Here is a 17,956-nt window from a genome sequence, read left to right as displayed (position 1 = left end):
GCTATGTCGAAACGTTGCTGACGTCACCTACCTTGCGTCCTGCACCCCTGCCGTACCCTCCCGCACCCCTGCCAGGAATAACATTGCCTACATTGACCGGTTTTCCTTATCTAATTGGCTCTCAAAAAGCGAGGAGTACGCTGAAGTAGAGAGGCTTTCGATGGGGTTCAGCCAGTGCACAGAATATAGATAACCATATAACGGCACTGGCGCTGGCATCCGCGATTGGTCCGCTTCCCCAACGTGATGAGCACTGGTTGTGCTCATCACGTTGTAACAGAGACGCGCTCGTGCCACTGATCGCGCGATCGTCGTGTCGGGCGCGTTCTGATACGTTGGTGGCGCCACTGCGTCGTACCATCGGTTGCACTACACTGTAAACGGAAATAACTCCGAGGTGGGAGTATACTGCTTGTCCTATAGCGACCCCCCGGTTCGGAGTTTTTTTTTGCTCCGTATGATCGGAGTAGAATTTTTACTCCGTACGAGCGGAATTTTCGCGTGGAATTATGGGAATTTTTTTCTGTCTTTTCTTGATTTTTTGCTTTGCTATTGACGGAGTTTTTTCGAGGTGCAACGGGAGTATAAAAAGAACCATCGCGTGAGTTTGCGCGAACATGTTTACATGCAGAGGCTGCTGGTCAAATTTCGAAATATGCACACGAGACCGCGTCGAATTCGACGGAACAAGTCAATGAAAGCACATATATCATGACATACATAAACATTTCAGAAACGCCCAATGCAGAAATTTGAAAGACATCACATGTACACGCGATACTCACGAAGCAACGGTGCCAGTATATATAGCCACGATATTGTGTGCCTCGAAACCGCCTAGGGAGCAGCTGTGCTGTTTTCAGAATTACGACTCACATGCTCGTTCATACGAGATCTCTTTCTCTGAAATTAACAGAATACCTTAAACAACACAAAACTGCTAATTCAAAATAGTGAGAGAGAAAAAGTTAATGGCGTAATTTTTCAAAATTATCATGCCATTCTGTGAGTGCTGAAGCGACTTCGTACACTGCCGGCGTTCGCGACCAAGAAGTAGTGCGTTAGTTACAGTAAGCAAGAAAAATGTAAGTGCATGTGTTGCATAGCAAAATTAAATTTTTGCGATATAGTGGTAGCGTAGCAAGAAATTATTACGTTTGAGCATGACCCGCAGCAGCCGACATAATTAACACCGAGAAATGCGCAGTCATACATTTTATACACCGCACTACTTGCTCTGCGTCCGAGCAATCTGTCTCGGTTGCGAAAAGGAGCTACATCGCTGATCTGTCGAGTGAATCCCTAAACTCGGAGCCAGCAGGCATTCGTCTAAATCAGTGTCTCGGATAGAGCGTAATGTTAATGCAATATAGGAAGCAACGACGTGACCAAAACATATATGCGCGATAATAATTCGATTCACATCGCTCAATAAGAAGCTTTATTTTCAGTACGCATACTCATGTCCTACCGTTTTTCGTCGGGCGAGGATGTCCGTTCACAGATACATAAAAACAGTTGCTTGCACTCCGGTCTTTCTCACTGGCAACACAGCACCGCAACAAACTTGGGTTACGCCATTCATGCGCGACTAGCACGGATGTCGTCGCTCGAACAGTTGCTACTGTTGCCATTGCTACGCGGTCCTTTCAAACACTACACTGGACGTTGTCAGCATGTACTAAAAGGACATAGAAGTCGCATTTCACGTACTGAAGAACACAAGACAGGGTGACGCAGCACGAAAACACAGCCAGAACGTGAGCGGACATCACGAGCCAGTGAGCAGCTTCGAGGTATACCTAAGCCTTTTCCCGCACTTGAAAACGTGGTTCTTGCAATCATCGTTGTCAGCAAAGCGATCACAGCTAATGTACTTGAAGCTGAGATACAGTGAGCTTCAGGCATGCCTATAACACTTTCTGGAAGGAAATACGGGAAACAAATTGACGAAATGCTGTCACGGAACGACACTTCACAGACGTAAACAAACCGTCAGCCATGACCACTGCCCGCTCCGCCGAACGCGCCCGGTCGCTGGCGAGGCGCACAGCCTCATGGGAAGCGCCACGTGACAAACCTGTATCGGCGGAGGGGAGTTTTTTAAAACTCCCTGTCGGAGTTTCACGGGAGAACAAGATTTTTAAGCGGAGTAAAATCGCGTCAGGTCGCCTTAATACTCCCGCAGCTAGCCAGCGGAGTGAAACGAGGGGATGGCGCTGTTTTGCTCCCATACATCGGAGTAAATATTTGAGAGGGGAGGTTTTAGGGCACATCACCTCCTAAAAACTCCCAGGTGGGTTTATTTTCGTTTACAGTGTATGGGCGCTGGTTGTTCTCAACAACCTGACGTATCATGTGCGCGCGCTGACGCTACGTCGGACTACATTCAGCCACGCAAAGGGCAACTCCGGTGTTTTTTAAACCAGATAAGACTATTTTGAAGTAGTATTGAAAGCCGCTGGGGTGGTTCAATTTGCATAGAAATCGAACAACAATTTAAGTAACCCATAAACGTAATACTGGAACGGGTGCCTGCATTGTGTAACGTCACGATGAGTCGATGACGTCAGATCATACACTACCACAGTGTAAACACGCATAGTACAGCGTAAACGCGTGGTAGACACGCAATACACGTGGCGCTGACGCCAAAGAAGCGCAGCTGATGGTCGATGACATGTCCTGACGTGATTGACAGACAACGTGATTTCAGCGACAGTGGCGGCGTAGTCTTTGACGTCAGAAACAGGGGGTGGCTAGAACTCACGACCAGTCTTCAAAATTCATTTTAAGTAAACCTAAATGTCTTGCAGCCATATTGTTTGGCACCGGTCGATAACCAGAGTGCAAAAGCGAGCGTATTTTCAAACTTTTATGAACAGAGATGGACACCGAGAAATCGACAGGGTTGACCTTTAAGGATTTCCATCAGTCACTGTCGCAGCAGAGGTAAAGGCCGACGCACGCAGAGACACCGCCGGCGATTGCCTCAGTGAGGAAGGATTGGGACCGATTGGGACCTTGCCCCACCCTATGTCACTCTTGCATATAATTATTCGCGTCACGACACTGCCGGTTATTCCTGTTTTTTATGTTGTTTGGCCGAGAACCCACATTGCTACCGGACGCATCCCTTCCATCCGCCGCAGCAGAGACTACCGAAATGCACTTGACGCCATCATGAGGGCAGGGCAAGCACGCGAAATTGTCCGCGCTCGCCTCCTGTACTCGCAAAAAGAGCAACGGCGTTTGTACGATCGCCACCACAGAGACATCCACTTTTCGCCTGGATCTCTGGTACTCCTGTGGTCCCCGACTCGTCATGTTGGCCTGTCAGAAAAACTGCTTTCTCTGTACACAGGCCCATATCGAGTGCTCCTTGCCGTGACACCTGTTACGGACCAAATCGCCCCAGTCAGTGCCAGTGCCTCATCTGCCTCGAAATCCACTGACGTTTTGCATATCGCACGCCTCAAACCATATTACTCTCCTGTTATCACCGCTATTTAGATGCACCGGGACGGTGCTTCTGCCACCGGGGATAATTACGCATGCATATTGAAAGTTTCTTATGGACGACGCACGCGGGCGCCCCGACAAAGACGGCGAACGCTCTCTGGCTCTCTAGCTGTCGGCTGAACTGGCCAGCGCTGCTTTGTCCTTTGTAAACATACATTGTAAATAGTCTCCACTCCTTAATCCTTTTCGTCAATCCTATCCCACGGCTTATAGGCCGTGTGAAATTTTTGGCCCAGTCCATGCTTAACAATAAAAAAAAGAAAGAAAAAGAAAGCGGTACATCCTCGCAGCGTTTCTTGCCTTTTATATACATGGCCCATGATTGGCGATAATCTTTCTCTTTGTGGTCAAAACATGCTATACAACAAAGGTAACATCCCTTGAGGTAAACGCGCTCGTCATCTTTCACTGTGAAGCAACTGTTTACTCGCTAAATCTTTCGTGCACCTTTTTGTTTTCTCTTCTTCTACGCGCAGGTTATACGATAGACGACTGAAGGACTGCTTGCAATTGGTCCCCTGAGTTACTAAGCAAGGCAATATCATCAGCGAATCGCAAGTTACTAAGGTATTCTCCATTAACTTTTATCCCCAATTCTTCCCAATCCAGGTCTCTGAATACCTCCTGTAGACATGCTGTGAATAGAATTGGAGATATCGTATCTCCTTGCCTGACGCCTTTCTTTATTGGGATTTTGTTGCTTGCTTTATGGAGGACTACGGTGGCTGTGGAGCCGCTATAGATATCTTTCAGTATTTTTACATATGGCTCATCTACACCCTGATTCCTTAATGCCTCCATGACTGCTGAGGTTTCGACTGAATCAAACGCTTTCTCGTAATCAATGAAAGCTATATATAAGGGTTGGTTATATTCTGCACATTTCTCTATCACTTGATTGATAGTGTGAATATGGTCTATTGTTGAGTAGCCTTTACGGAATCCTGCCTGGTCCTTTGGTTGACAGAAGTCTAAGGTGTTCCTGATTCTATTTGCAATTACCTTAGTAAATACTTTGTAGGCAACGGACAGTAAGCTGATCGGTCTATAATTTTTCAAGTCTTTGGCGTCCCCTTTCTTATGGATTAGGATTATGTTAGCGTTCTTCCATGATTCCGGTACGCTCGAGGTCATGAGGCATTGCGTATACAGGGTGGCCAGTTTCTCTAGAACAATCTGTCCACCATCCTTCAACAAATCTGCTGTTACCTGATCCTCCCCAGCTGCCTTCCTCCTTTGCATATCTCCTAAGGCTTTCTTTACTTCTTCCGGCGTTACCTTCGGTATTTCGAATTCCTCTAGACTGTTTTCTCTTCCATTATCGTCGTGGGTGCCACTGGTACTGTATAAATCTCTATAGAACTCCTCAGCCACTTGAACTATCTCATCCATATTCGTAATGATATTGCCGGCTTTGTCTCTTAACGCATGCATCTGATTCTTGCCAATTCCTAGTTTCTTCTTCACTGTTTTTAGGCTTCCTCCATTCCTGAGAGCATGTTCAATTCTATCCATATTATACTTCCTTATGTCAGCTGTCTTACGCTTGTTGATTAACTTCGAAAGTTCCGCCAGTTCTATTCTAGCTGTAGGGTTAGATGCTTTCATACATTGGCGTTTCTTGATCAGATCTTTCGTCTCCTGCGATAGTTTGCTGGTATCCTGCCTAACGAAGTTACCACCGACTTCCATTGCACACTCCTTAATGATGCCCACAAGATTGTCGTTCATTGCTTCAACACTAAGGTCCTCTTCCTGAGTTAAAGCTGAATACCTGTTCTGTAGCTTGATCTGGAATTCCTCTATTTTCCCTTTTACCGCTAACTCATTAATCGGCTTCTTATGTACAAGTTTCTTCCGTTCCCTCTTCAGGTCTAGGCTAATTCGAGTTCTTACCATCCTGTGGTCACTGCAGCGCACCTTGCCGAGCACGTCCACATCTTGTATGATGCCAGTGTTAGCGCAGAGTATGAGGTCTATTTCATTTCTAGTCTCGCCGTTCGGGCTCCTCCACGTCCACTTTCGGCTATCCCGCTTGCGGAAGAAGGTATTCATTATCCTCATATTATTCTGTTCCGCAAACTCTACTAATAACTCTCCCCTGCTATTCCTAGTGCCTATGCCATATTCGCCCACTGCCTTGTCTCCCACCTGCTTTTGCCTACCTTGGCATTAAAGTCGCCCATTAGTATAGTGTATTTAGTTTTCACTCTACCCATCGCCGATTCCACGTCTTCATAGAAGCTTTCGACTTCCTGGTCATCATGATTGGATGTAGGGGCGTAGACCTGTACAATCTTCATTTTGTACCTCTTATTGAGTTTCACAACAAGACCTGCCACCCTCTCGCTGGATCTCAAAAAGGCTACAACAAGGCGCAGACAAATCTACCTGTCAAGCATGACTATTATGTTTTCTGAATGATGAACTTGCCAGAGTTCCCTGTGGGAGACTCCTTGGGACTTAACGGAATTATTCTTGGTACTGACTAATCAGTCAGTAAGCTTTGCTTGGCCGTTGCCGAATAGACTGCAGCACACTGCACGTCTCTGTGCCTGCAAATTTAAAGTAATGAAGTACATCGTTAAGTCTCCCATATGTAAAATATCCCTTCCGACACTTCATCCAATTGAATTTGACTTTCCCCTTACGTTCACGTAAAGACGTTCGAGGTATGCGAGTCGAGCATGACCGAATCACTAGAAAGCGTTACTGCGAGAGCGCTTAAATACATGAAAGTGGCCGTGGCACAACGATTATGCTTTTCTTTCAACGTCCCAAGCCACCTCGTAATTCCCAGCTCCACCATTTGCCTAAGCGCGAAGAAAAAAAAATTACTACGGATCTCCACAGCCGACCACACTGGAATCTGAACTCCGTTACACTGGGGCAATGTACTTTGCCGAGTTGAACGCGCTAACCACTAAGTAATCGCACTACATTGATGATGGGTAATTACTGCCAGGCTTCACGCTCCAGGCTGATTATCAAAACAGTGCAAAATGCTCATGCATTTGGTAGGCATTTCTGCCTGGAGCGGCAGATCAGAAGGGTACGTGGGACTAAAAATTATTCTGCAGAAAAGTAAAGTAATGTTTAACAGCCTCGAAAGGGAACAGCAGTTTACGATAGGTAGCGAGGCACTGGAAATGGTAAGGGAATACGTCTACTTAGGACAAGTAGTGACTGCTGATCCGGATCATGAGAGAAATAATCGGAAGAATAAGAATGGGCTGGGGTGCGTTTGGCAGGCATTCGCAGATCATGAACAGCAGGTTGCCATTATCCCTCAAGAGAAAAGTGTATAGCAGCTGTGTCTTACCAGTACTCACGTACGGGGCAGAAACCTGGAGGCTTACGAAAAGGCTTCTACTTAAATGGAGGACGACGCAACGAGCTATGGAAAGAAGAATGATAGGTGTAACGTTAAGGGATAAGAAAAGAGCAGATTGGGTGAGAGAACAAACGCGCGCTAATGACATCTTAGTCGAAATAAAAAAAAGAAATGGGCATGGGCAGGACATGTAATGAGGAGGGAAAATAACCGGTGCTCATTAAGGGTTACGGACTGCATTTCGAGGGAAGGGAAGTGTAGCACGGGCGACAGAAAGTTAGGTGGGCAGATGAGATTAGGAATTTTGGAGGGTCAACATGGCCACAATTAGTACATGACCGGGGTAGTTGGCGAAGTATGGGAGAGGCCTTTGCCCTGCAGTGGGCGAAACCAGGCTGATGATGATGATGATTTCGTAGGCGAGAAGGAGACGCACTACAGTGCGCGAGGATTACATTAGGTGGGCATTGGAAAACAATGTGTTCTTAACAAGATGGCGGTGGTGTCCTTTTCACGATTTTCCTAGCTGTCATGCTCGTGAAAACAGCGTCGGTGGTACAAAAGAGGCCCTACGTGCAAATGAGGACGATAAGCCTCAGTCAAAGTACATAACCACCATAAAAAATCCCCCGAAATTTAAAATTCTTGGTGGAAAACAACCTGTATAGCATCGCCAATGATGATGCTCAACAGCGACGTCTAACACTAAGACGTTCTGCTAACGAACGAAGGAAATACGAACTGTGTCTCTTTTACACAAAACAAATTGAAAACAACGATTCACCAAGTTTACCTGAAGTATACTTAAATACTAAAACTTTGAATGGTCTCGAACAAAAGAAAAGGTTACCATTAGCCTTTGGAATAATAACTGCGAATATAAAGCTCTCGAAAGCCACTCAGTTCACCAAAATAAACATAGGCTACTTCGACAAGGGGAGTCTGAGAATGCTAAAGTGTGTGTGAAGGTAGTTCGAATGTAATAACATGTTCAGCGTCCCGTAACACGTGATCTTAGGTGAGTAGGCACGTGACTAATAAACCTTCGCGCGCTACCTGACATCAAGACCGCCAGATTCGAAATCCTCGCCATCGGGCATCAGAAAAGGGATGTTACGCATCCGGCCACCATGAGCGGCGCAGGCTAACGCTACTACGGCCCTAGATCTAGTAAATATGGATCCCAATGTTAGTGGCCGGATTGATATTGATGACCGTGGCTGTAGCACAATTGGTAGTGAATTAAAGCATGCGTAATGCTGACGTTGTGGGTCCAGGTCCCAACCTTGACATTTGACGTTCTCGCCCACTTTCATTTCCCTTGTTATTGAGTATTGTGTACATTTCAACAACAGCTAATTTCCCCAATGCGTCCTATATATATATATATATATATATATATATATATATATATATATATATATATATATATATATATATATATACGGGGAGAGAGAGTATACGCGATTATACCCGATTCGTTGGAGACACGAATCACGACAAGTATTTTTTACTAAACAGTGAATGCCTCAAATAACGTAGGTCTTGACTGGGGTTGCATCGGCTTAATGTTTAATTACACCACCAAGCTATCGTGGCAGCAGATCATGGTTATCAGCTGTCGTGGTTACCATCGACTGCTATCACGATGTGACAGCACGCTCGTCAATCACGTCGGATGCTTGCCTCAACTGCACATACGCCAAAATTTTGTGAACGAATATATTACGTACTTTGGTGGAGTGAAGAAATCGGGAAACTTGCAAGCTACACTTGGAATCAGCTCGCACAGCGGTGATTGGAGAACGCTGCGAGAGGCCTTCGTCCTGCAGATGACGTAAAAATAGACTGATGATGACGATGATTAAGGTGAAGTTTCTGCCCCACAATGGCGGACGCCTGTAATGTTTGTTTGCTCTAATCGAAATCCTGTCATTGCACTGGATGGCGCTTAACGTTAAGATGTTCATAATCACGTTACGTAGACTTCATATCGGCAATCTACGAGATTATTTCTGCGACAAAGCAAGCGATGCTACGATGGAGACGTCGCGTTATGTTTTTTTATAGTATATGGACGGCTACCTTCAATGTCCTTATGGATTCCACGCGCTGTCCACTTCAGTTCCATTTTCGCGTAGACTATACCGAAGTGCTTGGAACGTTTTACTTTCGCACGCTTACATTTCTCTGGCTTTACCCACCGTGGCTCCTCTCTGTACACGCAGGAAGTGGCCAGGAAGAATGCATCCACCGTCTTGGACGCTGCAGACTTGGTGCTGGGCGAACAAGATGGCGTCGAGGGTGCCCGCGCCATCGAGCTGATGCATGACCACCCACGTCTCTTCGAAATGGTGATGGAAGATGCTGACGTCACTAAAGCTGAAGCCAAGAAGAGGATCCGCAGCATCCTGCTTCGCGTCCGGAGAAGTAGCATCGACGAATTTATGACAATGACTGGCGTCGTCAAGGAGGCGGTGCAGTGCCTCAGTCAACCCGGTGCCAGGAGGATTCAGCTCGCCGACATTGGCCATGACTGCTGGCTCCACATTCGAAGTTTCCTGAAGATAGCAGACGTCCTGTCACGTTGAGCCAGTCTAGGTCGGTGAAAACAATCTACCGGCTTTTTTTACGCCGTTTGCATGGGGCCGGGGCTTGAAGGAACAGCTCGTTTAACACAGCATGACGAAAGTGAATGTGGCTGTCTATAAACAAAACATGAAAATACCACGAATTTTTCGGAGATTGCTGAAAAGGAATTCGACAATAACTTGCGAAGAAGCTGTTAAGTTTGTCAGCTTCCTGCTACGGGCGTCATTAGCATTATGACTTAATTGTCAAGCTGAGATTGATTTTTTCTTGTGCAAGTAATTTGTCTTGATAATATAAAGCACACAAGCTCAGAAGGCGCATATATCGTAAATATTCAATATCTTCTTCCATAGCATTTCAGTCACATGGGAGATAAAAAAAAATTACCGTCCTGTTTACACTTTTACTTCTTTTCATTCACCATAATATAGCTTATAAGGACATCGCTGGCAACCAGATTGGTCCCACATGGTCAGCTTTCTTATTCATTGATAGCTAGCTGTACAGGCGAGAGAGTACATACCGAATGTCTTAGGCATGTACTATATAAAACATACCAACAGCACTAAACGAACCGAGAACATGTTTGATAACAGCTGCTCTACAGACTGCATTAGGTTTCATTTCTCGGGAGATCTGTGTAGCGTGACATTAAAACGCAGACTATTGGCACAGGGGATGCGAACGTCGCGACGGTAGCATCACGAGTTCTATCTCTTGGTGCTCTCTCGTGCTACCACACAGGGCCGCGCAGTGAGTAGCTGCGTAGGACATCATTAGGCATTTTATATAACCCATTATTCATAAATAAACTTGCTAATGGCCTTCTCTTTTTCGTGACGCCTTTATTTTGAAGGCACACAAATTACCACAAGTCAGAGAGAAAATATGGAAGTGAAAAGGGCGAGTTGGTGGTCGTTCATACTTTTTCCTTGCTCTATGTATATAGTAAAAAAAAGATTCCGCAAAAAATGAAGATAGTTATAATGCGCAAACTTAAACTACCATCAATACTGTCATCACACACAGACACAATAGGAACATATAAGATTCAATTTAAGGATTAGAATTCTGCGATACATATTTCATTCGTAGCTAAACCAGAGCTTTTGTAAGCTAAAAAGTGATGAAATATCACGACCTCTTATTTTGAATGAGTTATTTTCGACACAACCTGCAGAGTGACATTCAGACGACTAAGGGTATTTATATATTTGTATCATTATCGCTTCCTCGTTGTGGTGTTAATGCTAAACAACAAATGTTACCAATATCTGCTTCATTCTACAGTGTTCTGGAGCAGAGCGTGGCACACTGAGGGGAGAGGAAACCAAGCTTGCTCCTCCCGCTGGCGTCGAAGTGCGGCTGTAAAGAGAGGCTGTTATGTTTCAACTAGTAGGGCTCGGTTGTGCGCCTCTTGATTTTTCCCACTCCTTACATCGCCGACCCAGGAAGCTGCTAGGAAGCCACTGAACACCGTTTGCCATCGCCGATGTGGAAGTGTTTCAGCGTCAATTGAATGTGTTTTCAGGTGCTGGCGTTGAAGCAATGGAGGAGGCGTCCTGTCGTTTTCCTCGTATTACTTCACGTGACATGAAAAGCAATTTCAGTTTCCTTGACACGTGCGAATTTTGGAACGATGGCGGCGTGCCCATCTTTCTTTATTGACCCTGATTTCAGTGCTGAAACAAAGCTTAGATGTATATCTATCTCACCCAACACTATGTGCAGCTGTTGTTTTAATTTACATGGTGCACTTCGGAGCGAGTGATTTGAGACACTTATTAGGCGCTAGTGTTCTGCAAAGTAATGTCCATGATTTGATTGCGGTAAACAGTAACATGCGGTAACGCGGACGTGCGTCTTTCAGCGTATCTACCACCATGTGTTCGAGTGCAGAGAGCAATCTTATACTTTCGCATTACCCTGTCCGTAAAGTGTCAACTGTCACGCATTCAGAGTTGCGTTGTACAATTGTAATCCTCATGTCTGATGAAAGGCAGAAATAATCCATGCGTGCTTCCGCAGTGCAGTCCGAGCTAGCATTAAGAGCTGGAATCAGTTCGCTACAACCACTGATTGTGAGAGACTGGAGGCAAATACTCGAATGTATTAGAACTTGAACGTGATGGAGTTACGTTGATTTCCTTCAACGGATTCTCCTTCCCTTTTAAAGCATTGTATTTAAATTTCTTTTTACACCGGGGAAACGTCAAGTATACAGTACTATGCACTGGACATCAACTGTCAGGTATAGTTTATATTATCGGCCTTATTACCTCGGTATGTACTGCTACATCGACAGTCAGAAGGCGTTTTGTTCTTGAACTACATTGATCACAATATGTATAGTTCTTATCTCTAACCGCGCGTTGATACTACTGTGGCGGAACTCAACGCACACAATTAGCTTCCCAGACCGATAATAGTAGTGATGATAGGTACAGCCATGTATCGAGATTGCCTAACTCCGTTACGATGACATATTCACAGTGGATGTTGACGGCATGTAAATGGGGGGCGGAGGAGGGTGAACGACTAGGTGCGTTGACAATTTTAGTAGTTTTGCCACCGCAGAGGGAGTTTCATTCACACAGGAAGCATTCACCTTGTGTTAGTAGCAGAATGTCATAGCCACAGTGGAGGCACGGGAATAAACTGGAGAACAAGTTCGTTGTCGACAGATTTGTGTTTTTGTTGCCTGTAAGTAAAGATTACAATAAATGAGCGTGTCATGGAAAAAAGACTGTTTGTGGCCATTTAATAAATAAAGTGCATGCTGTGTATACAAGAAACGCAGAAATGTAACACTCCCAGGGTTAGTTTAGTAGCAAAGCATAAGTACCCCAGAAGGTGGAAGGCAAAACGGCGCCGCGGTTAGCTCAACTGGTAAAAGAATCGCTTGATCCACTTTCTTGTCCAATAATTTATCATGTCTTTAATTCATTTAGTAAGTACAAGTGATTTGCCCTATGTTGTCTTTGTTGGCTTCTTATGATATGGTTAATAAAAACCGGGCCTCTAGGTTCCCTTTCTTCTCGATCATTACAATACGAGGGTCTCAAATCCGGCGACATTGATGCCTTTAGGTAGCTTGTGTGCGTTTATTGGGCGACTGCCGTTGCCGAAATAGATCATGTACTCGTGACGCCTGCGACAAAACGGGTGTTCCACATCCGACGCCTAGGTTCGTGAGTGGTGGCGCTGGCTAACACTCCCAGGGTTAGTTCTGCCAGTAAACTGCAGTGAGTGAATGGCAAACCGGGGCCGCCGCAGTAGCTCAATTGGCAAGAGCATCGCAGGTTTGATGCGAGCACGTCGGTTCGTATATCAGCTGCGGCCAGTTCTTCCTCATACACTTTCATTTCCATTAGTTTCTCATTTCTTTAATTATTAAGTGTGTAATTTCCACTACGTTGCTCTTGGTGTCCTTGTTTGTTGCCTTATGATATGGTAAACAAAAATGGGGCCCCTCGGTTCCCTTTCTTCTCGCTCGCTATATACACATGGAGAGAGAGAGAGAGACGTGAAGGAGAGGGAGGAGTGGTAGTTTTCGACAAAGAATGCCCCCCCCCCCCCCGAAATAAATTTCTCGCTAAGCCACTGCCTTCGTCCGCTAGAGCCGCACTTGTCGTCGGCTTCCCACCAATGCCAGCGCATCATCGATATCGGACTCTCCCATTCCTGTTTCCAGCATGTTTAATGAGCGCGACAAGATCATCAAGGCATATCGTAAAATTTTCGCTAACAAATGTGCCACAGCGTTTTGCGGATTACCACTATGCTATAGGACACTCAGTCCAGTAAGCTTCTCGTTGCACTAAAACAACGGGTACCATAGAGATTGGTTGCCAGTCTTTTTAAATCGTCGTTTTTAATGTTTGCAGGGTCTCTTTAGGCGAACGAGTGACTTTCATAATTCGTAAGAAAGAAAGCAATGACTGCGGTAGCGATGATTACACGAAGTGCAAAGTTCGTAGCTGCGTAGTGGCAGTACCAATTGGAGTAAACCTAAGCGCCCCATGTAATGTAAGAATGAACTGTTGCGTTGGAACACTTCTGTTTCAATCCTGCCATGAGACAATCTCATTTTATTTTAATTTTTTAAAATTTTCAGTATACACTAAGGACCATCCGTTGGAAGGTACGTATTATTACATAGGGGGGATATGCAACATTGCTAAAGGTAACAGGTGACAACAATATGGAAAACAATATAAAAATGAAAGCGAATGTCTTTCTTGGCGAACGCCACTTTTTCGTATCAGTTATGTTTCGAATCTCTTATCTCGGCCGATCCCGAAGATAGCGCAAATCCGGGCTAATAAAATTAGCATCATTTTCAGGTTTCAGCTCTGTTATTGTTTCGCACTTCTAAAATTTATGTCTCAAAAGAATTATGCATGCGCTGTCATTGTTTTGTTTCATGTCATTTGTTTGTGGGCTGTCATTCTCAAAATTCTGAGGAATCACTTTGTCAAGAACGTAATCCCTGGTGTGAGCATCTCTCTATCAGGGACTGAGCATGCCTGATGGTGTCCTATTAAGTAAGGCATCAGGCTTACCAGGCATAGGGTGAGAACAGCTGTGAAGGCTTTGTAGTCATCGTTGAGAAGCGTGATTGGCCTTCATTCCTCTGGACAAACAGATGATGGATCATGCTAAGGTACCAGCACAATGCGACCGTCGCGCAAACTAGAGGGGTATTCATGGTTCCCCAAGCAGCGGCTGATAACAGACACGAAAGTGGCACCAATATCTTCCCAGAACGTTAGCTAAAACTGAACGGGTAACCCGTCCGGCCATGGGGCCGAGGCACGCTTCATGGCAGGTAATGCTGCTTTTACATTGTCCGCTGACGGTCGTGTACAAAGACGGTCAGCTACCTCAGCTAGAACCTGAGGCAGCCCACTAAGGCTTGTACGAAATCCTCGAGAGCCAGGATATATTTGCGTAGTCGTACGCGCCATGTTTTCAAAATGCGTTACAAAGAGCGAATAATCACGCGTGGGAGGCGACGTAACAGGAAGTGCCCTTAGGGCCGCAGAACCGAATGAACTCGCTGTCTAAAAAGCGAGTTTCTTGGAAACCTCAGAATTTCGGGGTGTGTACATGGATTACGTTTACAGTTTACGAAAATACAGTTCTTAATAGGCACGCTTAATATCACAAGACCAAACAAGAGACGAAAAACAAAAATTTCGATATCTTTAATTACACTGCTCGGCGTTTCATTACGAACATGGAGGCTGGGAGGCGACACAACAAACTTATTCGAACCATTGATGTATAGCGCAAACAGTCCTCTTTTAAAATGGCACCTTTCGCGCCTTTTCTTTGGCGAAATTGAATATAGTCGCTACGAAAGATATATCGCGGAGGAGGTCACTCTCAATGGACATGATAGCAAGCGAGTTCACCTTGTCGTCATGGAGGCTCGAGCGACGGCAATTTTTTTATCAGCGACAACTTGGAAAACCATCGTTTGGTCTCACAGTTTGCCACGGGTATGCTTAAGCACATTCGCAAAGCAATAGAAAGATTCGGAAACACATCAATAAGCTTTCTTTCGCGCACCAACTTCATTATTCCCAGGGCACTCGTGTCCTGGCACACAGAGTTGGGTAGAAAGTTCGCAAACTGAACGATTTCAGCGGAAAATGCTGGCTCCAAATAATTTTTGTAGGTTATCACGAACTTCTCAGCCTGATGTGCCAGAGAGGCCTCACTCCCAACTTTTGTCAGCAGTTATAACAATCCGAACCTTTCGCAGAGTTCAGTGTAGGCAGCCTTTCGCACTCGTAAAGCAGAGCCTATAGACTGTCAAGTGAACTTTTTTCTGTCAAATAAACTTTTTTTCTACCAGTAGCGCACTATAGCTTTTTCCGTCCGGGAGTTTACTCAAAACGATGCGTTTGCCTTCATCCTGATAACATTGATTTGTACTTAGCGTGCGCGCACTCTCTTCGAAGGTATCAAAGAGAGGTCACAAAGATATAACAAAGCCTTCTACAGAACTCAGCAGGTCTACAGCAGTTGAAATGTATAGGGCTGATTTCTGAAGCGCTATGCTCGTTATGTCAAAGCGCTCCAAGCTTTCACTCCAGAAAATCACCATGAATGCCGTCTCTAGTTTTCTCGTTTTCTTGATGAGGGAGTGCGCTTCGTTCCTAGTGTCACCGTTTTCTTCCTCGTTCTTTGGTATAGCTTCAGCGCAAGACAAAAACGCAGTGAATTTTTTCAGAATGGTCTTACATGATTCAGCGTGTCTGGACCACGTGGTCTCAGAGAGACTTTTCAAAAGAAGCACTGTCCAGTTCCGCCCATGCTGTCCAAAACATACCTCCATCACTTAGGCGAGGCAGCAAAGAACACATACAGTCTCTGAATTACAGGGGAAATTTTGACTGCCTCAAGGGAACTGTCAACGCTACACGCCCATACAAAAATGCTTCCTTACTTTCTTTAGAACTTTTATCAACATCCTATCAACTTTAGTAACATCCTATTGACTTTTACTTTTTAGTAACGTTTGTCAAAAGAAAGTTGGTTACTTCTTTTCTAACTTCAGTATGTCAAAAGAAAGTTACTAGAAAGTTAAGACACACTATTTTAACTTTTTAAAAACACGATTCAATAGGAAGGCAATAAAAATAATTATGTTCTTAAAGTACATAACCCAAGTTACAAAACATGCATGAATATTATTCAATAAGGTTATAATTATTCAGTGAACATAGCTGGTGCAAGACAGTGTTGTTTCATGGACAGGTGTAACTTTCCACAATTTGCAATCAACTTTCTAGTAACACTGGTTACTACAAAGTTGTTAAAAATGAATTAGTGAAAAATGAACATATAACAGCATCTGAACTATAAATGAATATGCAAAGACTGGCTGCATTAAAAAAAATGTTTTTTTTTGCACAGTAACTGTTTTCCTAATTTTTAATCAACTTCCTAGTAACAGATGATAGTAGAATGTTCATAGAAAAAAAATGCTTCTAATACCGGACGCTAAGAGAAAATATGGTCTCACCAATTCAAGATGTGGGCACGTATTCTCGAAAACACGACAGCTAGTGCCATGGGAAGCGTGTATATGAGCGGTGATCATGAATTTGTGCTCAGTATGTGTCAAAGAAGCCCGTAGGCCATGCACCATCGCACTAGACGGCGCGCTGATCGGCTCGTGTTCGCCAACTAAAGCGGGAGACACACGGTCCGATTTGGTGTCCGATCCGGCGTCTGACGCGCCGAAACTGCAGCCCGAATCGAGGTGTTTTGCCGTGCCGAAGCGCCGGATCGGACGTCCGGCGTGCGACAAACCGGGCAGATTTTCATCGTTCGACGTGTCCGACAACTGCACCGTCGTCTGGCCGCAGCCATTGGCAGCGCGGCTGGCATGTGACGTTCTCTGACGTTCCCTCGACGGAGGCGGTGCTGGCTTTCCGGTTTCTCGCAGTTATTCTTTTTCCTTGCCTGCTGCAGTTTGTTTCTGACATGAAATAGTTACTAGTTCAGTAAAATTATCTTGAACGTGTGCCTGTTACGCAAACCAGCGCCTTGTACACTAGCGCTAAGCTACTGGTGAGATCGGGAGCCGCGACGCGAGGGCATTTCGCGAGCAGACATCACACACCGACCGTCTGAGCGAGGCCGCTCGCTTCGCTTGCACGTTTGCCCTTCGCAACGACTGCGTCGAGTAAACCAATTGTATTTAATTACGTCCGACCTAAGTGTACAGTGTTCATTGTTTTGGCAAAAATAAGCACTCTTCGACGAGCTCGGACTGGATCGCAAGCGCCGTCGGCTGCAGCGTCCGCCTAGCTATGCCTACCGGCCCTATCGCTGGCTTTAGCGGAGCCGGCAGTGGACAACCCGCCGTCGTGAAGTGTTCTGTCACTCACAGGGGCATAATTTTATCGACAGCCTTCGCGTAAAGCGAAGCAGTGTGGTGCAGAGTTGTTTATATTGCGTTTCTCGACGTGAATATCAACTCAAGCTGGGGAGTTGGATGTGGGCCGAGCTTACGCGCCGCTCATGCCGTAGCATGCAGCGCCGCACGTCGGATCGGACACCGAATCGTACCGCGTGCGTCTGTATAGCTCGCTCATGGTTCGGCTGAAGTCCCCGTATACACTTTATAAATAAGGAAGCCTACCTAGGCACTGTAAACCCAATTATTGGGGCCTAAATGCCTCTCCGCCTCCTACTACGGCTTCCTTTGAGTGACAGTCTGATCTCGAAGGCCATGCTTTTGCAACCTGCATGCACCTGAAGCAATTGCGAATCTTGAAGGCAACATCCGCTTAGTTTTTATTATATATACATTTCCTTAAACTTCGTATCACAAAGTACAAAGTACACACTTCTGGACCAATTAAATTTATTAAAAGACTCTATCAAATGTTATTAGGAAAAAACACGCAATTTTTTCATTTAAGATACATTTTTCTAAAAAACCGCAGAGTGGCGCTACTGTAGTATTTGTTTGGTCGACACACC

At 45.2% G+C, this 17,956-nt stretch overlaps 1 long non-coding RNA gene across 1 annotated transcript in view; it reads right to left on the bottom strand.

Annotated features, from left to right (window-relative positions):
* LOC139052838 (uncharacterized) overlaps window positions 1-12,142 on the bottom strand; it is a 30,548-nt gene extending 18,406 nt beyond the window's left edge. Inside the window, exon 1 of the long non-coding RNA XR_011510083.1 lies at window positions 12,057-12,142. This is a non-coding gene — a long non-coding RNA (uncharacterized lncRNA). The remainder of the gene's footprint in view (window positions 1-12,056) is intronic.
* Window positions 12,143-17,956: the final 5,814 nt, after the last annotated feature.

Source organism: Dermacentor albipictus, unplaced genomic scaffold (assembly GCF_038994185.2).
Source record: "Dermacentor albipictus isolate Rhodes 1998 colony unplaced genomic scaffold, USDA_Dalb.pri_finalv2 scaffold_39, whole genome shotgun sequence".
Taxonomy (NCBI): domain Eukaryota; kingdom Metazoa; phylum Arthropoda; class Arachnida; order Ixodida; family Ixodidae; genus Dermacentor; species Dermacentor albipictus.
Note: the sequence above shows the minus strand (reverse complement) of the source record. Positions and strands in the feature narration are given on the sequence as shown.